Source organism: Hemicordylus capensis, chromosome 4, assembly GCF_027244095.1.
Source record: "Hemicordylus capensis ecotype Gifberg chromosome 4, rHemCap1.1.pri, whole genome shotgun sequence".
In the NCBI taxonomy this organism is placed as follows: Eukaryota; Metazoa; Chordata; class Lepidosauria; order Squamata; family Cordylidae; genus Hemicordylus; species Hemicordylus capensis.
In genome coordinates this window covers 151,197,566-151,221,436 of record NC_069660.1, presented here as the reverse complement: position 1 = coordinate 151,221,436, position 23,871 = coordinate 151,197,566, and the positions used below count along the sequence as shown (strand labels likewise).

The 23,871-nt window shown below is 49.2% G+C and overlaps 1 protein-coding gene across 10 annotated transcripts in view; it reads left to right on the top strand.

Moving 5' to 3' along the window:
* Positions 1-23,871, top strand: part of LOC128324295 (uncharacterized) — a 56,755-nt gene that overhangs the window by 14,353 nt on the left and 18,531 nt on the right. The window contains exon 1 of one of the 10 annotated variants that reach the window (XM_053248688.1): positions 3,367-3,523. The exons of 8 other annotated variants lie outside the window; for them this stretch is intronic. The gene's annotated coding sequence lies outside the window, so the exon portion shown is untranslated. Of the gene's footprint in view, positions 1-3,366; positions 3,524-23,871 lie in introns of those variants that run through there. One more of the 10 variants, XM_053248687.1, reaches the window with a different exon arrangement.

Here is a 23,871-nt window from a genome sequence, read left to right as displayed (position 1 = left end):
TCTCTTGGTTCTCGCCCCCCTTGGGGTCCCCCACCCCTCCTTTGTCCATAGCGCAACTGGTTCCTTCCTCTTTCCCCTTGCGCTCGGGGCTGTAACATTGTAGCCAGCAGCTTGAGTTCTTGTGTCTTGGAATTCTGTTTTTCCTTCTTTTTCTGTTCCTCCCTCCCGTTGAATACAAAGGTGGCTATGCTCAGTACTTCAGGGAGTGGCTTTCCTTGCCAGCCTGGGGCACGCTTGGTAAAATACTTGTTAATATCTGGGGCAGCTTGCTCTACAAACAGGGAAGCCATCATGGCTTGATTGGCTTGGGCTTCAGGATCTATTCCCCCATGGGTCCGTGCAGCCTTCATGAGGCGATGGTAGTATTCAGAGGGGTGTTCATCAGGACCCTGAACCACTATCTTCACCTTTGCCCAATTGACACTCTTCTGTCCTGCCACTTTAATTCCTTCCAATATGGTTTTCCGTCCGGACTGGAGGCGAGCCATGTCAACTTTGTCATTTGGGTCCCACTTTGGGTCCTCCTGTGGCCATGGATTAAGTGCTGGGTTTTGCCCTACTGCATATTGCTGAGCTTTCTGCAGTACTAATGCCTTTTCTTCTGTGGTTAACAGGGATGACATTAGTTGCTCTACATCTTGCCAATTGGGCTGGTGTGTATTGAAGATTGTTTGAAATCTTCGGTGCACCAGCTCTGCATCATCTCGCAGGCGCGGGGTGTTTTGCTGCCACAGAACCAGGTCTGCTGCAGCAAAAGGGACATGACTATAGGGATGTGCTATCCCGTCATTAGTGGGAACAGGGTAAGTTCTGAGAGGGGCTATCACTTGGGGACTTCCCTCCCCAAAAGATGCCATTCGAGAGGGCTGGTTTCCTAATGCTTGTTCAAGGACAGTGGAAATTGCCTTAGTTGCTGTTTCCAGGAGAGAGAGAGACTGCTGCTCCTGCATGAGTTTGCTCTGACAGGCAGTTTCAGTGAGATCTTTTCCAGCTGCTCCAAAGGGGAGCCCAGACCTGGTGTGAGGGGGAGAGACTGGAGGCTGAACGTTTTGACTTGCCCCAGCTAACATAGGACTGGCTCCGGGAAGGAGAAGAGGAGCCGGGGGCATAGTGCTTGGTCTCCACCCATCCTCCTGTGTAGAAAGGTAGGGAGGAGGAAGGGGAGCTGTGGTGGCCACCATTTGATTATTGATAGGGCTGGGAACCCCCCCTGCTTTCTTCTCAGCAGCGTTTGCCCAGACAAACCAATAATCCATTTGCCCAGGCTGTGGGACCTCCAGGAACCCTCGCAAATAGCTGAGACGATCATGCTCAAATGACCCAGTTGCTGGCCATTGTCTTGCAGGAGTCTCAAAGGTATATCTGGCCAAACGGAGGTACAAAGAGTGACCATCCGAACCCGTGACAGTCCCACAGTCCCTGTCAAATCCCTCCAGTTTTCATACATGTATGCTAGGGGGGTTCCTGGAACTAGTCCTTTGCTCTGTCCAGTCCCCATCCTTTCCAAGGATCCCTCCCAAGGAATCCTTCCCCAAGGTACCTTAAAACCCGTAGAGCACGCACCTGATTCTCAATGTGGAATCTTGGAAGCTGTCCTTTTCGCCTTACCCAACCCAGGGGGTCCCACCGAGTCCCAGCAATGGTGAACTCACCGTTTGGCGCCGGCTGGTTGTCACTGGATCCTCCCGGGTTCAGGCAGACAGGGTGGACAGTCCCATCTGATCGGGGTGCCAGGAAATTGTTGCGGGGAAAAGATCCCTCTAGAATCCAGCCTTCCTGTTTGATTCAGCCACTTTGCTTTCATCCGTCTATCACTTGGATAGAGAATGGGGCGTCTTGACAGAACCAAAGAGGACTCAATTCTCGCCAATATACTTGTTGTCTTAACCGAATGAAGTCAAACAACAAGGGTACGTGCTCAAAGAAAGCGCTTTATTTCATGTCATGAAAGGCACGAGTATCATCAGAGCGCATCTGGATGATACTGCGCGCCGAGTTATACAGCAGGTAAGTTTTTATAGGTTTCAATCATACAAGCATATCAATAAAGCGATTAATACACGTCATTAGTTATCAAACTTACATATTCCAGAGGTGTCATCTAGAGCCTGAGAAGATGATTTACTACCTGGCTTCTGACAATTTTAATCCCTATGGTATCTTTTCATACCAGCCAGACCCTCTTTCAGCTGGCAAAGGAATTCAACTAATGGCCTGTGCTTGACCACTCCTGGTACCTGTCGCCTCGGTGGGCCCCTCAACCCACATTCTTGGGAGGGGGCCTCTTGCTCTTACCTCTGGCCTCCAGTTAGCTTCATATTCCATTAGGGATGTGAACCTAACTTCTGAGTTACACTTTAATACATACTTTTATATATTTTTATATACTTATTTGTAGGTCTGGATTAAACATTTCATTATCAGCCTCTCATTATTGCATTTTTATTTGCTGATTTGCTTCTTTTCATAAGTCATTTCAAAGCAGAAAGTGTCTGCCAGTAAAACAAAAACAAATTATTCTATAACGTTTTGTTAAATTTGAGGTGGAAGGCATGATTATTTCAAAGCACTGCAGTAAACGAGTCATGCTTGCTTTGGGTTTTTACATCAGTTCCTATGTAATTCCACAACCCTTGTCCTACACGTGCTGGAGTCTATCAAGTGCAATGAAGAACTATAATTAATACTAAATAACCTTTAAGAAGAAACTGATGTCTGCAGCAGACTGGATCCTTGTTATCTTTGGACCCTTCCACAGGGGGTCTTTAGCACAGCTGAGACATTGCTCACAGCTGAAAGCACAGGGATGGCAATACATTGCAAATGCAACATTTCTGGGTGTGAATTCTTACAACAGTTTTTTTTTTAAAAGCACCACACAAGTTAAAGGCAGACACTTTCCAAGTTTGAAATCCCACAAACCTTATCATCAGATTGCTTGGCAAATATGCAGATAGAGCTCTGTATAGAGAATTAAACAGCATGAGAGTGAACATTTCCATTTTATTCCTTGCCTCTCCGCCCCCCCCCCGCACCCTTCAGTTTTGCCAGCTTACAAGGTATTAAACCGACATTGTCCTTTTAAAGGATATTTTGTCCACTTACTTTTTTGTGCCATTTATATCTGTTTTTTAAATGCTCAGGTCACTTGCCAACAACTTTGCATTCTTCTGACTCCCTAGATCAGGGAAAAATCTAGACTTGGGTCTTGCAGAGGCCATTTGAGCATGTGTGGCGGCCATTTTTTATTTCCGGCAGCCTTTTTTTATTTAAAAAAAATGGCTGCCGCACGTGCTCAAATAGTCTCTGTGAGGTCCTATGCCTTGCCAGGCCTCGCAGTGGCCTATTGAGCATGTGCGGGACCTCTAAAATGGCCGTTGCACTGATCTTTCTAGGCCCGAACAGGCCTGAAAATCAGCCCAGGATGGGCTGCAGTGGTGATCTGAGAGGCTGGCAGGGGAGGGGAACCTTTGCAGACTCCTCCCTCCCACGGCCTTTAGGAAGGTGCCTCAGGGGCCTACAGGTAAATAATTATTATTTTTTAAATCCATGAATTGGGGAGGGGGGGGGCAACATGGCACTGGCATGCCCCCAGTGGCGCCTAGGGCACGTGCCCTGGCTGCTCCACCCTAGTTTCGTCTATGATTGTTGCTGCCAGGAATGGCAGGTCAGATTTTAGAAAGTGCTGTAATTCTCAGGCTCCCATCTCAGCCCTCAGTCTGCATGGAAACAGAGAACAGGTGCTGGCTGCTCCCATGATGCAGACGGAAGAATGCATAGGGTCTAAATTTACATCTGCCATAAAGACAGCAGCCCTCACGAACTGATCTATCTTACAGAGGACTGCCTTCTCCTGCATGCTTCATCGAGGCAGTCTTCGGTTAGAGGACTGTGCCCTTTTTGCTTAACATGCAGTAACAACTGAAGACGGAGGCCCCTGCCTGCTGCAGTGCTGGTCCTAGGCTCCGCCCCCTGGCTGAAGTCCGTGCACTGTGTCCCCCTCCTCATGATATACCACACAGGGCTTATTCCAGAGAGTCCCTTCGGCCAGTGGACTGGAACCCTGGCCAACAGAGGAGTGACTGCAGCTGCCTTCATGACACTAGCTCATCTTCAGCCACATTCTCAGCCTCAGGAAACATATATGCCAGTTTCTGGCAAGTGCATCTATAGTGACACTTTAGAGCTTCCATGAATTCCGGAGGCAACTTTTATGTTCCGTTCTGTTTTTAAAACAAACTGTAGCCATCTAGACTCTCGATTCTAGAGGAAAGACAACTGCTCTTTTTTTACTTTATACATGCATCCAGGGATGCATTTATAAATGCATCTGGCTTGAAAGAAGAGCCTGCTTTATGAACAGACACAACCTGCTCCTGTATTCAAGAAAGAGGCGTGGGGAAACTCTGTGGGGGCAGGGCAGAAACATGCAGCAGATCAGGAATTAATGGTCTAGGCAGATCCTTAGGGGGGAAAGAGTGGGAAAGTCCTCATTTTGAAGACAACAGCCTCCTCCCTCCTCAGAGAGCTCATAATAACTCCTGTTTCCAAGGAAAAAAGCCTCTGTAATTCAACATATGCTATGTAGGTAAGACCTTAGGGAAAACCACAGGAAAGTCCTCAAGCTGAAGGAAAAGCCCTTCTTTCTGGGGGAATGTGAATTGTCAGTGCAGAGGTGTCGCGATAATTGAGCAGAGGGGTTCAAAGAACCCAGCCCCCCCCCCGGCTCCTGAGGGGCCCTCAACTCCACCCCTCCCAATTTTATTCATTTTCTCCCTCACTCTGAGGGGCCGCCAGGGAGATGGACGAACACAGGCCCCCTCTCTACTAGATATGCCCCTGTGTCTGAGTCTGCAAATTCATATCCATGTACAGTTTTATATAGTCTTTAAAACAATTCTCTCTCTCACACACTCACACACACACACACACACACACACACACACGTTAATACATTCACAACATATAAAACAAACACCCAGTATCTTGCGATGAATGTGCCTTATTCCACCAATATTTAATAAACATAATCTAACAACTTAACTGACAAAAGATGTTGTTCATAAACTTTGTTATAACATTCAATAGAATTTATCAGCCACTAATGCAGCTTTTTTTTTTTAAGAGGTCTCAATTTATTCCACCGCCCCACCCTACCACCAAGTATGCTCTGCGTATTTTGGAGATCTGCTTTCTTTGTTACCATGCCTCCAAGGAGCTACCTATGGCTATATAAATAACTGCTGTGTGAAGACATTTGAGAGGCAAGCATTTATAGACTGAAGAATAATTCTCTTACAACTTGTCTTCAGTGTACCAAACTGACATCATGGGTGACTTGGCTGGTGCCAGGCACTCCACTATCATCATCTTGATTTGGGCCTCAAAGACCAAGGAAAAATGTGGGTGCATGTGAAGGGCAAACTGGAAGCAAGCACAATTTGTGACACTGCAAAACTTTATTGTAGATGACATGGCATGTCTAGGCATTAGGCTTGGGTTCCAGTGTCCCAGTTTTGTGGAGTTTGAGCCAAAATGAAATATCCTTAACTCTGGTCCTAAAGTGGCACTATTTTGACCATCTAACATAGATTAAGGCCATAGCAGTTTGCCACAGTTCTTTGGGATAGATGTAAGTTTAATCCTGGAATTTCAGCTTTGGCTTCCTTAAATATAATGAGATGTTCTGCACAGAAGGCAAAGAATCAGTTTGGGCTAGGAGGTAAAGGTAAAGTGTGCTGTCAAGTCAGTGTCGACTCCTGGCGACCACAGAGCCCTGTGGTTGTCTTGCTAGAATACAGGAGGGGCTTACCATTGCTATCTCCCGTGCAGTATGAGATGATACCTGTATGATTTTGTAGTACAATATATAAGGCAGATGCATTGCTTTGGAAGAAATTAAAATCTTTATAAGTAATGGGTAGATTGGTTCAATAGGTACAAATATGAAGTTATATTAACATCCAACTTGAAGAAGGGGTACAAAGAGTCCAACTAAATGAATCTGAGGTAAGTTGTGCTACAGATGATTCTTTGATAGGAGTTATTGGGATTGCTGTGGTAGTTGGTACTGCCACTGTTGCCACAGAGTAGCTATGTGGAAGAGTCTGCATAATGTTTTCCCTTACTTGCTCAGTTTGCCGAGGGACTGGCGGGTTCAGAAACTGTGGCTGATATGTCTCTGTCTAGCTGCTTCTCCAGGATGCTAGCCCTCATGCACAGGAGACATTTCTCTACATGATGATGGGCGATAGTGGCGAAAATGTGGAGAGTAAACTTCCTAATAATGGTGCATGAAATCTCCCATCGTAGGCACTAGAGAGTATGGTTGTGGAAATCTGGATTCACACTCCGGGTGGAAGAAACCACAGTCCAACTCTATATGGCTTTTGACTTCCCTCATGTGGTCCCATGCTCCTGCAATACAGTACCAGCAGTGATCATACTGAGGAAATAGTTGGTAGCAATGTTCACCTCTAGACTCAACAGGAGGATGTTTCTCTTCTTCCAGTGCTTGTTGTGTCATCATCACCGAAGTGGTTCTAGATGGTGAAGTTTTGCAAGGAGACATGAATGGTATCTTAGATATCTGGAACATGGTCTCCAGGTGCAAAGCAGAAAGCAGCTGCTGTTGTTCCTTCCAATTGATATGTAAAGTTGAATAGTAGTTGAAAGTTTAATACTGACACGAAAGAAATTCACTTTGTCGTACTGAAACAGATGGTATAGTCTTGGTCGACACAACATTTCTGATCAAAGTCAAGGTTCAATGCATTGTTGGCACTCACCTGAAAGATCATTCTCAGTGGTAGGGAGTGTATCCAGTGATGCTGGGTTGTTCCTCCCACCTGCTCCAAGACAGGGCCAATCAGGAAACAACTTTTTCTGGTGAGCTGGGAGGAGCTACCCCCTAATCCCCAATGTGAAGTCTTAGAGAATCGCTCTGGTGCCACTGAACTCTAACCTTAAACATCATGAACAAGAAATTGGTGTATGTCTGAGAGTTCTTCTTTAAATGATTGGTTTTTGAAATTATGGGATTATGCTTCAATTTCGCAAGTCTCATCTTATAAGGAGGGTTCGTGTTCTGAGTCATTTATGTCTGTTTGGGAGCCTTTTATAAACTACAACATTCGACAAGGTCTCCATTTGTTCCCAATGTCGGGATTCGATTTATGACGTTTTTAGTACATAAGGTAAACAGTGCTGATAAGGTTTTATAGCTATCCAGTATTTGATATTCTTTATATTTCTTATAAGAATATTGTTTGAGCATACGTACACTTACATTTTATTATTCATGAAAGCTCTTCTTAATATAAATATACAGGACTCACTTTTTTCTCTTGTTAACCTCCTCAGATGACATCAATGGGTGGTGGGGCTCATAGTGAAGAAGACGCTCTCTTAAATACCCAAGGCCTAAGCCATTTAGGGCTTTATAAGTTATAACTAGCACTTTGTATTTTGTCCAGTAACCCATTGGCAGCCAGTGTAGCTCCATCAGTAAAGGAGTAATGTGGTCTCTCCGAGATGACCCAGAGACCAACCTGGCTGCTGCATTCTGAACCAGCTGAAGTTTCCGGACTACATACAAAGGCAGCCCCATGTAGAGTGCATTACAGAAGTCAAGTTGGAGGTTACCAACAGATGTACCACTGTTTTGAGGTCACTGATCTCGAGAAACGGGCGCAGCTGGCATATTAGCCAGAGCTGATAGAAAGCACCCCTGGCCACCGCCTCAACCTGAGAAACCAGGGAGAGGTATTAATCCAGAAGTACTCCCAGACTGTGAACCTGTTCCTTTTGGGGAAGTGTGACCTTATCTAGAACAGGTAGATCAAAATCGTCTCTAGATTTCTGACCCTGCACAATAAGTACCTCCGTCTTATCTGGATTCAGCTTCAGTTTATTCTCTCTCATCCAGCCCATTACTGCTTCCAGGCAGGCATTTAGGGAGGATATGCCAGCTGCTGAATAAGTTCACATGGAGACTAGATCTGGGTGTCATCAGCGTACTGGTAACACCCAGCTCCAAATCCCCTTATTAGAATAAGGATCTTAAAGACACTGAATATTCCTGGTGTTTTTCTAGATTTTTGGATTTTTCTTGTCTGTCTTGGATTTTATTCACCCATCAGCTTAATAAACAGCATTATTAATGGAATTTGTACTCATTACTTATATCATTTAGTATTCTGCATGGAATTTTTTATTTGTTACTCAGGAAGCTGGGATGGATGAGATTAGAATATTTATGACTTTTTATAATCTTTAATTAAAAAAATTACTATTCAGCACTATAGAACATTCCAAACACATTTTTTTGTTAGGTTAGACTCGGGATTTTGAAAGCTTCTGAATAATTTTTAATAATTTTTTTCATTTTCAATTATATAGGTTTCAAATCAGATGAAGGACAAAATTGGAGTGCGGAAATTTACATTTATTGATTTTATTGATCTGTTTTTACATGGACCAACAAGTGGTGTAGATGGGAATACCTATTGTAGAACACTGTGCTTGAATTACTTATATTATCTATATCTTTTTTTGTCATGGTAGAATGGGTTCTCGCCTCTTTAAATTGTATAATTGTTGGACGATCAATCGGTTCAGGGGGAGTTTTCCTTGAGAGGTTTAAGATCCTTTACTGAAGGTTAGATTCCGGTTTAGACTTTCCGAGGCCTGCTATCCTAATAACATATTAACAATATTTCTCTCTCTCTCTCTCTCTCTATATATATACACACACACACACACACACACACACACACACACACACACACATACAATTACTACTATTGTTTCTTTCTTATGTATGGGGATCTTTTTTGTTGTTGTCGATGGATAAGATCTGTTTGTATGGTTTTGTTGGACTCTCAGAGATGTAACCTTTTCTGTTTCTATAATACTAATAAAAGCATTTAAAACGGTCGGTGGGGGTGGGTGGGGAGTGGACTTAGACCTTGTGCCCCGGGGAGCTGTCCTGGAATGAGAAAAGAGTGAAAATTTGGTCCTAAAACAATTCATACAACGTAGGTAAATCTTAACTACCCTGTGCATGTCCAGAGTATGCCACTCCTTCTTAGGTGAACTGGGGTTAGGGCAAAAAGATGGCAGCATGAGCTTCTGTGTTCTGTGAAACAATTAGTTAACTTTAGGCACAAAGGTAGGATCCGTCCATAGGCAAATGTAATAGGGAAAAATCAGACACGGTTTCATATGTGTAAACAGCACCCCCAGCTCTGAAATCCAACACATGGAGCTAATGGAAACAAGAAACAAAGCCTTCAACAAAATAAACTTTAGGGAAATCAATCTGAGAGGTTCAAAGGGAGCCTTATTTATTTATTTATTTTACATTTATATCCCGCTTTTTCCTCTGAGGAACTCAAAGGAATACGGTTATGTTTAACTTCACAACCACCCTGGGAGGTAGGTTAGGCTGAGAGATACATGACTGGCCCACAGTCACCCAGTGAGTTTTGTGGTTGAATGGGGATTTGAACTCGGGTCTTCTCGGTCTGAGATAAACATTCTAACCACTATGCTATAGGGAAGAGAGGAGAGCTAGTCTTGTAGTAGCAAGCATGACTTGTCCCCTTAGCTAAGCAGGGTCTGCCCTGGTTGCATATGAATGGGAAACTTGATGTGTGAGCACTGAAAGACATTCCCTTTAGGGGGATGGAGCCTAGAAGGCTCCAAGTTCCCTCCCTGGCATTTCCAAGACAGGGCTGAGAGAGCAAGGGAGCTCTTGGGGAACTGGAGCTGTGTTTGAAGCCAAGAATTTATAGTATCCATTCTCTCTCTCTCTCTCTCGCCAAGACTGCTCCATTCTCTCTCTCTCGCCAAGACTGCTCCATTCTCTCTCTCTCTCTCTATCCAAGACTGCTTTATTCTCTCTCTCTCCCTCTCTCCAAGACGGCTCCATTCTCTCTCTCTTGAACAAGACTGCTCCATTCTCTCTCTCTCCCCGTCGCCAAGACTGCTCCATTCTCTCTCCCTCTCTCTCCAAGACTGCTCCATTTTCTCCCTCTCCCTCTCCCCAAGATGGCTCCATTCTCTCTCTCTCTCTCTCTCTCTCTCTCTCTCTCTCTCTCTCTCTCTCTCTCTCTCACAAGACTGCTCCATTCTCTCTCTCTCCCCCTCGCCAAGATTGCTGCACTCTCTTTCTCTCTCTCTCCAAGACCACTCCATTCTCTCTCTCTCCCGCTCTCACCAAGACTGCTGCATTCTCTCGCTCTCTCTCCAAGACTTCTCCTCTGTCTCTCTCTCTCTCTCTCGCCAAGATCGCTCCATTCTCTCTCTCTCTATCTCTCGCACAAGACTGCTCCATTCTCTCTCTCCCCCCCTCATGCCAAGACTGCTCCATTCTCTCTCTCCCCCCCTCATGCCAAGACTGCTCCATTCTCTCTCTCCCCCTCTTGCCAAGACTGCTCCATTCTCTCTCTCTCCCCTCTCGCCAAGACTGCTCCATTCTCTCTCTCCCCTCTCGCCAAGACTGCTCCATTCTCTCTCTCCCCTCTCGCCAAGACTGCTCCATTCTCTCTCTCTCTACCTCTCACCAAGACCGCTCCATTTTCTCTCTCTCTCTCTCTCGCCAAGATCGCTCCATTCTCTCTCTCTCTCTCTCTCTCGCACAAGACTGCTCCATTCTCTCTCTCTCTCTGTCACACACACAAGACTGCTGCATTCTCTTTCTCCCCCTCATGCCAAGACTGCTGCATTCTCTCCCCTCTCGCCAAGACTGCTCCATTCTCTCTCTCTCCCTCTCACCAAGACTTCTCCATTCTCTCTCTCTCTCTCTCTCTCTCTCTCTCTCTCTCTCCCCTCTTGCCAAGACTGCTGCATTCTCTCTCTCTCCCTCGCCAAGATTGCTGCTCTCTATCTCTCTTCCTCTCTCTCCCCAAGAGCGCTCCATTCTCCGTCTCTCTCTCCCTCTCGCCAAGACTGCTCCATTCTCTCTCTCTCCCTCGCCAAGACTGCTCCATTCTCTCACTCTCCCTCTCTTTCCCCAAGACCGCTCCATTCTCTCTCTCTCTCCCCTCTCGCCAAGACTACTGCATTCTCTCTTTCTCCCTCGCCAAGACTGCTTCATTCTCTCTCTCTCCCCTCTCGCCAAGACTGCTGCGTTCTCTCTCTCTCTCCCCTCTTGCCAAGACTGCTGCGTTCTCTCTCACTCTCTCCAAGACTGCTCCATTCTCTTTCACTCTCACTCTCTCTCTCTCTCCAAGACTGCTCCATTCTCTCTCTCTCTCTCTCTCTCCCTCTCCCTCTCGCCAAGATCGCTCCATTCTCTCTCTCTCTCTATCTCTCGCACAAGACTGCTCCATTCTCTCTCTGTGTGTGTCTCTCTCTCTGTCTCTCTAGCAAAGGACTACTGCATTCTCTCTCTCCCCCTCATGCCATGACTGCTGCATTCCCTCTCTCTCTCTCCAAGACTGCTCCATTCTCTCTCCCTCTCCCTCTCCCCAAGACTGCTCCATTCTCTCTCTCTCTCTCTCTCTCGCACAAGACAGCTGCATTCTCTCTCTCTCTAAGACTGCTGCATTCTCTCTCTCTCTCTCTCTCTCTCTCTCCAAGATCGCTCCATTCTCTCTCTATCTATCTCTCGCACAAGACTGCTCCATTCTCATTCTCTCTCTCTCTCTCTCTCTCTCTCTCTCACAAGACTGCTGCATTCTCTTTCTCCCCCATGCCAAGACTGCTGCATTCTCTTTCTCCCCCATGCCAAGACTGCTGCATTCTCTCTCTTTCCCTCGCCAAGACTGCTCCAATCTCTCTCTCTCCCTCTCCAAGTCTGCTCCATTCTCTCTCTCTCCCACCCTCTCTCCAAGACCGCTCAATTCTCTCTCTCTCACCTCTCGCCAAGACTGCTCCATTCTCTCTGACTCTCCCTCTCGCCAACACTGCTCCGTTCTCTCCCTCTCCCTCCCTCTCTCTCTTTCTCGGACAAGACAGCTGCATTCTCTCTCTCTCTGACTGCTCCATTCTCTCTCTCTCTCTCTCTCTCTCTCTCTCTCTCTCTCTCTCTCTCTGTCCAAGACTGCTCCATTCTCTCTCTCTCCCTCTCTCCAAGACCGCTCCATTATCTCTCTCTCGCACAAGACTGCTCCATTCTCTACCTCTCCCCCTGTCGCCAAGACTGCTGCATTCTCATTCTCTCTCTGTCTTTCTCTCTCTCTCTCTCTCTCCCTCTCACCAAGATGGCTCCATTCTCTCTCTCTCTCTCTCTCTCTCTCTCTCGCACAAGACCACTCCATTCTCTCTCTCTCCCCCTCTCGCCAAGACTGCTTCATTCTCTCTCTCTCCCCTCTCGCCAAGACCGCTGCGTTCTCTCTCTCTCACTTCTCGCCAAGACTGCTGCGTTCTCTCTCACTCTCTCCAAGACTGCTCCATTCTCTCTCTCTCTCTCTCTCTCTCTCTTTCTCCCCCTCTCCCTCTCACCAAGATCGCTCCTCTCTCTCTCTCTCTCTCTCTCTCTCTCTCTCTCACAAGACTGCTCCATTCTCTCTCTCTCTCTGTCTCTCTCTAGCACAAGACTACTGCATTCTCTCTCTCCCCCTCATGCCATGACTGCTGCATTCCCTCTCTCTCTCTCCAAGACTGCTCCATTCTCTCTCTCTCCCCTCTCGCCAAGACTGCTCCATTCTCTCTCCCTCTCCCCAAGACTGCTCCATTCTCATTCTCTCTCTCTCTCTCTCTCTCTCTCGCACAAGACAGCTGCATTCTCTCTCTCTCTCTAAGACTGCTCCATTCTATCTCCCTCTCTCCCTCTCCCTCTCTCTCTCTCTCTCCCCAAGACTGCTCCATTCTCTCTCTCTCCCTCTCACCAAGACAGCTCCATTCTCTCTCTCTCGCCAAGATCGCTCCATTCTCTCTCTCTCTATCTCTCGCACAAGACTGCTCCATTCTCTCTCTCTCTCTCTCTCTCACACACACAAGACTGCTGCATTCTCTTTCTCCCCCTCATGCCAAGACTGCTGCATTCTCCCTCTCTCTCCCTCGCCAAGACTGCTCCATTCTCTCTCTCTCCCTCCCTCTCTCCGAGACCGCTCCATTCTCTCTCTCTCCCCTCTCACCAAGATTGCTCCATTCTCTCTCCCTCTCCCTCTCACCAAGACTGCTCCATTCTCTCTCTCTCCCTCTCTCTCGCACAAGAGAGCTGCATTCTCTCTCTCTCTGATTGCTCCATTCTCTCTCTCTCTCCAAGACTGCTCGATTCTCTCTCTCTCCCTCTCTTCAAGACCGCTCCATTATCTCTCTCTCACACAAGAGTGCTCCATTCTCTCCTTCTCCCCCTGTCGCCAAGACTGCTGCATTCTCATTCTCTCTCTCTCTTTCTCTCTCTCCCTCTCACCAAGATGGCTCCATTCTCTCTCTCTCTCTCTCTCTCTCTCTCTCTCTCTCTCTCTCTCTCTCAAGACAGCTCCATTCTCTCTCTCTCCACTTCTCGCCAAGAGTGCTGCGTTCTCTCTCTCTATATATATATCCAAGACTGCTCCATTCTCTCTCTCTCTACCTCTCGCCAAGACCACTCCATTTTCTCTATCTCTCCCCCTCTTGCCAAGACTGCTGCGTTCTCTCTTTCTCTCTCTCCAAGACCACTCCATTCTCTCTCTCCCTCTCCCCAAGACTGCTCCATTCTCTCTCTCTCTCTCTCTCTCTCCAAGACTGCTCCATTCTCTCTCTCTCCCCATTTCGCCAATACTGCTGTGTTCTCTCTCTCTCTCTCTCTCTCTCTCTCCGACTGCTCCATTCTCTCTCCCCCTCTCGCCAAGACTGCTGCATTCTCTCTCTCCAAGACTGCTCCATTCTCTCTCTCTCCCTCTCTCTCCCCAAGACCTCTCAATTTTCTCTCTCTCCCCTCTCGCCAAGACTGCTCCATTCTCTCTCACTCTCACCAAGACTGCTCCATTCTTTCTCTCTCTCTCTCTCTCTCTCTCTCTCTCTCTCTCTCTCTCTCTCACAAGACTGCTCCATTCTCTCTCTCTCCCCATCTCGTCAAGATTGCTGCATTCTCTCTCTCTCTCTCTCCAAGACCGCTCCATTCTCTCTCTCTCCCCCTCTCGCCAATACTGCTGTGTTCTCTCTCACTCTCTACAAGACTGCTCCATTCTCTCTCTCTCCCTCTCTCCAAGACCGCTCCATTATCTCTCTCTCGCACAAGACTGCTCCATTCTCTCCCTCTCCCCCTGTCGCCAAGACTGCTGCATTCTCATTCTCTCTCTCTCTTTCTCTCTCTCTCCCTCTCACCAAGATGGCTCCATTCTCTCTCTCTCTCTCTCGCACAAGACTGCTCCATTCTCTCTCTCTCTCTCTCTCTCTCTCTCTCTCTCTCTCTCTCTCTCCGAGACTGCTCCATTCTCTCCCTCTCCGCCTGTCGCCAAGACTGCTGCATTCTCATTCTCTCTCTCTCTTTCTCTCTCTCTCTCCCTCTCACCAAGATGGCTCCATTCTCTCTCTCTCTCTCTCTCTCTCTCTCTCTCTCTCACAAGACTGCTCCATTCTCTCTCTCTCTCTCTCTCTCTCTCTCTCTCTCTCTCCAAGACTGCTCCATTCTCTCTCTCTCCCCCTCTCGCCAAGAGTGCTGCGTTCTCTCTCTCTATATATATATATCCAAGACTGCTCCATTCTCTCTCTCTCTACCTCTCGCCAAGACCGCTCCATTTTCTCTATCTCTCCCCCTCTTGCCAAGACTGCTGCGTTCTCTCTTTCTCTCTCTCCAAGACCGCTCCTTTCTCTCTCTCCCTCTCCCTCTCACCAAGACTGCTCCATTCTCTCTCTCTCTCTCCAAGACTGCTCCATTCTCACTCTCCCCGTTTCGCCAAGACTGCTGTGTTCTCTCTCTCTCTCTCTCTCTCCAAGACTGCTCCATTCTCTCTCCCTCTCTCGCCAAGACTGCTGCATTCTCTCTCTCTTTCTCTCTCCAAGACTGCTCCATTCTCTCTCTCTCCCTCTCTCTCCCCAAGATCGCTCCACTCTCTCTCTCTTCCCTCTATCCAAGACTGCTCCATTCTCTCTCACTCTCACCAAGACTGCTCCATTCTCTCTCTCTCTCTCACTCTCTCGCACAAGACTGCTCCATTCTCTCTCTCTCCATCTTGTCAACATTGCTGCATTCTCTCTCTCTCTCTCTCCAAGACCGCTCCATTCTCTCTCTCTCCCCCTCTCGCCAAGAGTGCTGCGTTCTCTCTCTCTCTATATATATCCAAGACTGCTCCATTCTCTCTCTCTCTACCTCTCGCCAAGACCGCTCCATTTTCTCTATCTCTCCCCCTCTTGCCAAGACTGCTGCGTTCTCTCTCTCTCTCTCCAAGAACGCTCCATTATCTCCCTCCCTCTCCCTCTCCCCAAGAATGCTCCATTCTCTCTCTCTCTCTCTCTCTCTCACCAAGTCTGCTCCATTCTCTCTCTCTCCCCGTTTCGCCAAGACTGCTGTGTTCTCTCTCTCTCTCTCTCCAAGACTGCTCCATTCTCTCTCCCTCTCTCCCCCTCTCGCCAAGACTTCTGCATTCTCTCTCTCCCAAGACTGCTTCATTCTCTCTCTCTCTCTCTCTCTCCAAGACTGCTCCATTCTCTCTCTCTCCCTCTCTCTCCAAGACCGCTCCATTCTCTCTCTCTCCCCTCTCGCCAAGACTGCTCCATTCTCTCTCACTCTCACCTAGACTGCTCCATTCTCTCTCTCTCTCTCTCGCACAAGACTGCTCCATTCTCTCTCTCTCTTCATCTCGTCAAGATTGCTGCATTCTCTCTCTCTCTTTCCAAGACCGCTCCATTCTCTCTCTCCCCCTCTTGCCAATACTGCTGTGTTCTCTCTCACTCTCTACAAGACTGCTCCATTCTCTCTCTCTCTCCCTCTCTCCAAGACCGCTCCATTAGCTCTCTCTCGCGCCAAGATCGCTCCATTCTCTCTCTCTCTATCTCTCGCACAAGACTGCTCCATTCTCTCTCTCTCTCTCTCTCTCTCTCTCTCTCTCACAAGACTGCTGCATTCTCTTTCTCCCCCTCATGCCAAGACTGCTGCATTCTCTCTCTCTCTCCCTCGCCAAGACTACTCCATTCTCTCTCTCTCCCTCGCCAAGACTGCCCATTCTCTCTCTCTCCCTCCCTCTCTCCGAGACCGCTCCATTCTCTCTCTCTCCCCTCTCGCCAAGACTGCTCCATTCTCTCTCCCTCTGCCTCTCACCAAGACTGCTCCATTCTCTCTCTCTCCCTCTCTCTCGCACAAGACAGCTGCATTCTCTCTCTCTCTGACTGCTCCATTCTCTCTCTCTCTCTCTCTCTCTCTCTATCTCTCCAAGACTGCTCCATTCTCTCTCTCTCCCTCTCTCCAAGACCGCTCCATTATCTCTCTCTCGCACAAGACTGCTCCATTCTCTCCCTCTCCCCCTGTCGCCAAGACTGCTGCATTCTCATTCCCTCTCTCTCTTTCTCTCTCTCTCTCTCCCTCTCACCAAGATGGCTCCATTCTCTCTCTCTCTCTCTCTCTCTCTCTCTCTCTCCAAGACTGCTCCATTCTCTCTCCCTCCCCCTCTCGCCAAGAGTGCTGCGTACTCTCTCTCTCTATATATATATCCAAGAAGGCTCCATTCTCTCTCTCTCTACCTCTCGCCAAGACCGCTCCATTTTCTCTATCTTTCCCCCTCTTGCCAAGACTGCTGCGTTCTCTCTTTCTCTCTCTCCAAGACCGCTCCATTCTCTCTCTCCCTCTCCCTCTCACCAAGACTGCTCCATTCTCTCTCTCTCTCTTTCTCTCTCCCTCTCTCTCCAAGACTGCTCCATTCTCTCTCTCTCCCCGTTTCGCCAAGACTGCTGTGTTCTTTCTCTCTCTCTCTCTCTCTCTCTCTCCAAGACTGCTCCATTCTCTCTCCCTCTCTCCCCCTCTTGCCAATACTGCTGCATTCTCTCTCTCCTAAGACTGCTCCATTCTCTCTCTCTCTCTCCAAGACTGCTCCATTCACTCTCTCCCCCTCTCTCTCCCCAAGACCGCTCCATTCTCTCTCTCTCCCCTCTCGCCAAGACTGCTCCATTCTCTCTCACTCTCACCAAGACTGCTCCATTCTCTCTTTCTCTCTCTCTCTCTCTCTCTCGCACAAGACCGCTCCATTCTCTCTCTCTCCCCTCTCACCAAGACTGCTCCATTCTCTCTCTCTCTCTCTCTCTCTCTCGCACAAGACTGCTCCATTCTCTCTCTCTCCCCATCTCGTCAAGATTGCTGCATTCTCTCTCTCTCTCTCTCTCCAAGACCGCTCCATTCTCTCTCTCTCCCCCCCCTCTCGCCAATACTGCTGTGTTCTCTCTCACTCTGTAAAAGTCTGCTCCATTCTCTCTCTTTCCCTCTCTCCAAGACCGTTACATTATATCTCTCTCGCACAAGACTGCTCCATTCTCTCCCTCTCCCCCTGTCGCCAAGACTGCTGCATTCTCAATCTCTCTCTCTCTTTCTCTCTCTCTCTCCCTCTCACCAAGATGGCTCCATTCTCTCTTTTTCTCTCTCGCACAAGACTGCTCCATTCTCTCTCTCTCTCTCTCTCTCTCTCTCTCTCTCTCTCTCTCTCTCCAAGACTGCTCCATTCTCTCTCTCTCCCCCTCTCGCCAAGAGTGCTGCGTTCTCTCTCTCTATATATATATCCAAGACTGCTTCATTCTCTCTCTCTCTACCTCTCACCAAGACCGCTCCATTTTCTCTATCTCTCCCCCTCTCGCCAATACTGCTGTGTTCTCTCACTCTCTAAAAGAATGCTCCATTCTCTCTCTCTCCCTCTCTCCAAGACCGCTCCATTATCTCTCTCTCGCACAAGACTGCTCCATTCTCTCCCTCTCCCCCTGTCGCCAAGACTGCTGCATTCTCATTCTCTCTCTCTTTCTCTCTCTCCAAGACCGCTCCATTCTCTCTCTCCCTCTCCCTCTCACCAAGACTGCTCAATTCTCTCTCTCTCTCTCTCCAAGACTGCTCCATTCTCTTTCCCTCTCTCCCCCTCTCGCCAAGACTGCTGCATTCTCTCTCTCCCAAGACTGCTCCATTCTCTCTCTCTCTCTCTCTCTCTCTCTCTCTCTCTCTCTCTCTCTCCAAGACTGCTCGATTCTCTCTCTCCCCCTCTCTCTCCCCAAGACCGCTCCATTCTCTCTCTCTCCCCTCTCGCCAAGACTGCTCCATTCTCTCTCACTCTCACCAAGACTGCTCCATTCTCTCTCTCTCCTAATCTCGTCAATATTGCTGCATTCTCTCTCTCTCTCTCCCCAAGACCGCTCCATTCTCTCTCTCTCCCCCTCTCGCCAAGAGTGCTGCGTTCTCTCTCTATATATATATATCCAAGACTGCTCCATTCTCTCTCTCTCTACCTCTCACCAAGACCGCTCCATTTTCTCTATCTCTGCCCCTCTTGCCAAGACTGCTGCGTTCTCTATTCTCTCTCTCCAAGACCGCTCCATTCTCTCTCTCCCTCTCCCTCTCACCAAGACTGATCCATTCTCTCTCTCTCTCTCTCTCCAAGACTGCTCCATTCTCTTTCTCTCCCTGTTTCGCCAAGACTGCTGTGTTCTCTCTCTCTCTCTCTCTCTCCCCAAGACTGCTCCATTCTCTCTCCCTCTCTCCCCCTCTCGCCAAGACTGCTGCATTCTCTCTCTCCCAAGACTGCTCCATTCTCTCTCTCTCTCTCCAAGACTGCTCCATTCTCTCTCTCCCCCTCTCTCTCCCCAAGACCGCTCCATTCTCACTCTCTCCCCTCTCGCCAAGACTGCTCCATTCTCTCTCACTCTCACCAAGACTGCTCCATTCTCTCTCTCTCTCTCTCCCCAAGACTGCTCCATTCTCTCTCCCTCTCTCCCCCTCTCGCCAAGACTGCTGCATTCTCTCTCTCCCAAGACTGCTCCATTCTCTCTCTCTCTCACCAAGACTGCTCCATTCTCTCTCTCTCTCTCTCTCTCTCTCCAAGACCGCTCCATTCTCTCTCTCTCCCCATCTCGTCAAGATTGCTGCATTCTCTCTCTCTCTCTCTCCAAGACCGCTCCATTCTCTCTCTCTCCCCCTCTCGCCAGTACTGCTGTGTTCTCTCTCACTCTCTCCAAGACCGCTCCATTATCTCTCTCTTGCACAAGACTGCTCCATTCTCTCCCTCTCCCCCTGTCGCCAAGACTGCTGCATTCTCATTCTCTCTCTCTCTTTCTCTCTCCCTCTCACCAAGATGGCTCCATTCTCTCTCTCTCTCTCACTCTCTCGCGCACAAGACTGCTCCATTCTCTCTCTCTCTCTCGCCAAGAGTGCTGCGTTCTCTCTCTATATATATATATCCAAGACTGCTCCATTCTCTCTCTCTCTACCTCTCGCCAAGACCGCTCCATTTTCTCTATCTCTCCCCCTCTTGCCAAGACTGCTGCGTTCTCTCTTTCTCTCTCTCCAAGACCGCTCCATTCTCCCTCTCCCTCTCACCAAGACTGCTCCATTCTCTCTCTCTCTCTCTCTCTCTTTCTCTCTCTCTCTCCAAGACTGCTCCATTCTCTCTCTCTCCCCGTTTCGCCAAGACTGCTGTGTTCTCTCTCTCTCTCTCTCTCTCTCTCTCCAAGACTGCTCCATTCTCTCTCCCTCGCTCCCCCTCTCGCCAAGACTGCTCCATTCTCTCTCTCCCAAGACTGCTCCATTCTCTCTCTCTCTCTCTCTCTCTCTCTCTCTCTCCAAGACTGCTCCATTCTCTCTCTCTCCCTCTCTCTCCCCAAGATCGCTCCACTCTCTCTCTCTCCCCTCTCGCCAAGACTGCTCCATTCTCTCTCACTCTCACCAAGACTGCTCCATTCTCTCTCTCTCTCTCTCTCGCACAAGACTGCTCCATTCTCTCTCACTCTCACCAAGACTGCTCCATTCTCTCTCTCTCTCTCTCTCTCCAAGACCGCTCCATTCTCTCTCTCTCCCCATCTCGTCAAGATTGCTGCATTCTCTCTCTCTCTCTCTCTCTCTCCAAGACCGCTCCATTCTCTCTCTCTCCCCCTCTCGCCAGTACTGCTGTGTTCTCTCTCACTCTCTCCAAGACCGCTCCATTATCTCTCTCTTGCACAAGACTGCTCCATTCTCTCCCTCTCCCCCTGTCGCCAAGACTGCTGCATTCTCATTCTCTCTCTCTCTTTCTCTCTCCCTCTCACCAAGATGGCTCCATTCTCTCTCTCTCTCTCACTCTCTCGCGCACAAGACTGCTCCATTCTCTCTCTCTCTCTCGCCAAGAGTGCTGCGTTCTCTCTCTCTATATATATATCCAAGACTGCTCCATTCTCTCTCTCTCTACCTCTCGCCAAGACCGCTCCATTTTCTCTATCTCTCCCCCTCTTGCCAAGACTGCTGCGTTCTCTCTTTCTCTCTCTCCAAGACCGCTCCATTCTCCCTCTCCCTCTCACCAAGACTGTTCCATTCTCTCTCTCTCTCTCTTTCTCTCTCTCTCTCCAAGACTGCTCCATTCTCTCTCTCTCCCCGTTTCGCCAAGACTGCTGTGTTCTCTCTCTCTCTCTCTCTCTCTCCAAGACTGCTCCATTCTCTCTCCCTCGCTCCCCCTCTCGCCAAGACTGCTCCATTCTCTCTCTCCCAAGACTGCTCCATTCTCTCTCTCTCTCTCTCTCTCCAAGACTGCTCCATTCTCTCTCTCTCCCTCTCTCTCCCCAAGATCGCTCCACTCTCTCTCTCTCCCCTCTCGCCAAGACTGCTCCATTCTCTCTCACTCTCACCAAGACTGCTCCATTCTCTCTCTCTCTCTCTCTCGCACAAGACTGCTCCATTCTCTCTCTCCCCATCTCGTCAAGATTGCTGCATTCTCTCTCTCTCTCTCTCTCTCTCTCCAAGACCGCTCCATTCTCTCTCTCTCCCCATCTCGTCAAGATTGCTGCATTCTCTCTCTCTCTCTCTCCAAGACCGCTCCATTCTCTCTCTCTCCCCCTCTCGCCAGTACTGCTGTGTTCTCTCTCACTCTCTCCAAGACCGCTCCATTATCTCTCTCTTGCACAAGACTGCTCCATTCTCTCCCTCTCCCCCTGTCGCCAAGACTGCTGCATTCTCATTCTCTCTCTCTCTTTCTCTCTCCCTCTCACCAAGATGGCTCCATTCTCTCTCTCTCTCACTCTCTCGCGCACAAGACTGCTCCATTCTCTCTCTCTCTCTCGCCAAGAGTGCTGCGTTCTCTCTCTCTATATATATATCCAAGACTGCTCCATTCTCTCTCTCTCTACCTCTCGCCAAGACCGCTCCATTTTCTCTATCTCTCCCCCTCTTGCCAAGACTGCTGCGTTCTCTCTTTCTCTCTCTCCAAGACCGCTCCATTCTCCCTCTCCCTCTCACCAAGACTGCTCCATTCTCTCTCTCTCTCTCTCTTTCTCTCTCTCTCTCCAAGACTGCTCCATTCTCTCTCTCTCCCCGTTTCGCCAAGACTGCTGTGTTCTCTCTCTCTCTCTCTCTCTCTCTCTCTCTCTCTCTCCAAGACTGCTCCATTCTCTCTCCCTCGCTCCCCCTCTCGCCAAGACTGCTCCATTCTCTCTCTCCCAAGACTGCTCCATTCTCTCTCTCTCTCTCTCTCTCTCTCTCTCCAAGACTGCTCCATTCTCTCTCTCTCCCTCTCTCTCCCCAAGATCGCTCCACTCTCTCTCTCTCCCCTCTCGCCAAGACTGCTCCATTCTCTCTCACTCTCACCAAGACTGCTCCATTCTCTCTCTCTCTCTCTCTCTCTCTCGCACAAGACTGCTCCATTCTCTTTCTCTCCCCATCTCGTCAACATTGCTGCATTCTCTCTCTCTCTCTCTCTCTCCAAGACCGCTCCATTCTCTCTCTCTCCCCCTCTCGCCAATACTGCTGTGTTCTCTCACTCTCTACAAGACTGCTCCATTCTCTTTCTCTCCCCCTCTCACCAAGACTGCTGCATTATCTCTCTATATATATCCAATACTGCTCCATTCTCTCTCTCTCTACCTCTCGCCAAGACTGCTCCATATTCTCTTTCTCTCCCCCTCTCGCCAAGACTGCTGCGTTCTCTCTTTCTCTCTCTCCAAGACCGCTCCATTCTCTCTCTCTCTCCCTCTCACCAAGACTTCTCCATTGTCTCTCTCTCTCTCTCCAAGACTGCTCCATTCTCTCTCTCTCCCCCTCTCGCCAAGACTGCTGCGTTCTCTCTCTCTCTCTCCAAGACTGCTCCATTCTCTCTCTCTTTCTCTCTCCCCCTCTTGCCAAGACCGCTCTATTCTCCCTCTCTCCTCCTCTCGCCAAGGCTGCTGCATTCTCTCTCTCTCTCGCCAAGACTCCTCCATTGTCTCTCTCTCTCCCTCTCGCCAAGACCGCTCCATTGTCTCTCTCTCCCTTTTCGCCAAGATTGCTGCGTTCTCTCTCACTCTCTACAAGACTGCTCAATTCTCTCTCTGTCTCTCCCTCTCGCCAAGATCGCTCCATTCTCTCTCTCTATCTCTTGCACAAGACTGCTCCATTCTCTCTCTCTCTCTCTCTCTCGCACAAGACGGCTGCATTCTCTCTCTCTCCCTCTCGCCAAGACCGCTGCATTCTCTCTCTCTCCCTCTCGCCAAGACCGCTCCATTCTCTCCCTCTCCCTCTCACCAAGACCGCTCAATTCTCTCTCTCTCTCTCTCTCTCTCCCTCTCGCCAAGACTGCTCCATTCTTTCTCACTCTCTCCCCCTCTCGCCAAGACTGCTCCATTCTCTCTCTCTCTCCCCCTCGCCAAGACTGCTCCGTTCTCTCTCCCTCTCTCTCTCTCTCGCCAAGACTGCTCTATTCTCTCTCTCCCTCTCCCTCTCGCCAAGACTGCTCCATTCTCTCTCTCTCTCTCCCTCTCGCCAAGACTGCTGCATTCTCTCTTTCCCCTCTCTCCAAGACTGCTGCATTCTCTCTCCTCCTCGCCAAGACTGCTGCTCTCTCTCCCCCTCCCTCTCTCCGAGACCGCTCCATTCTCTCTCTCTCCCTCTCTCCAAGAGTGCTTCATTCTCTCTCCCTCTCTCTCCAAGACTACTCCATTCTCTCTCTCTCTCTCTCTCTGTCTTGCACAAGACTGCTCCATTCTCTCTCTCCCACTCTCGCTATGACTGCTGCATTCTCTCTCTCTCCCCTCTCGCCAAGACCGCTGCATTCTCTCTCTCTCCCTCGCCAAGACTGCCGCATTCTATCTCTCTCTCTCTCCCTCTCGCCAAGACTGCTCCATTCTTTCTCACGCTCTCTCCCTCTCGCCAAGACTGCTCCTCTCTCTCTCTCTCTCTCTCTCTCCCCCTCTCCCCAAGACCGCTCCATTCTCTCTCTCTCTCCCTGTTGCCAAGACCGCTCCATTCTCATTCTCTCCCCTCTCGCCAAGACCGCTCCATTCTCTCTGTCTCCCCTCTCGCCAAGACTGCTGCATTCTCTCTCTATCTCCAAGACTACTCCTCTCTCTCTCCCCCTGTCCGCTCCATTCTCTCTCTCTTTCCTTCTCGCCAAGACCGCTCCTTTGTCATTCTCTCCCCTCTCGCGAAGACCACTCCATTCTCTCTCTCTCACCCTCTCTCACCAAGACTGCTCCTCTCTCTCTCTCCAAGATTGCTCCATTCTCTCTCCCTCTCCCTCTCTTTCTCTCTCTCCAAGACTGCTCCATTCTCATTCTCTCCCCTCTCGCCAAGACCGCTCCATTCTCTCTCTCTCACCCTCTCTCACCAAGACTGCTCCTCTCTCTCTCTCTCTCTCTCTCGCCAAGACTGCTGCATTCTCTCTCTCCCCCTCTCCCTCTCCCCAAGACCACTCCATTCTCTCCGTCTCTCTCTCTCTCTCTCCCTCTCGCCAAGACTGCTCCATTCTCTCTCTCCCCCCCCCCAGACTGCCCCATTTTGGGAGAGGTGGAAAGGAAGAACAATGCATTTTGTTATGT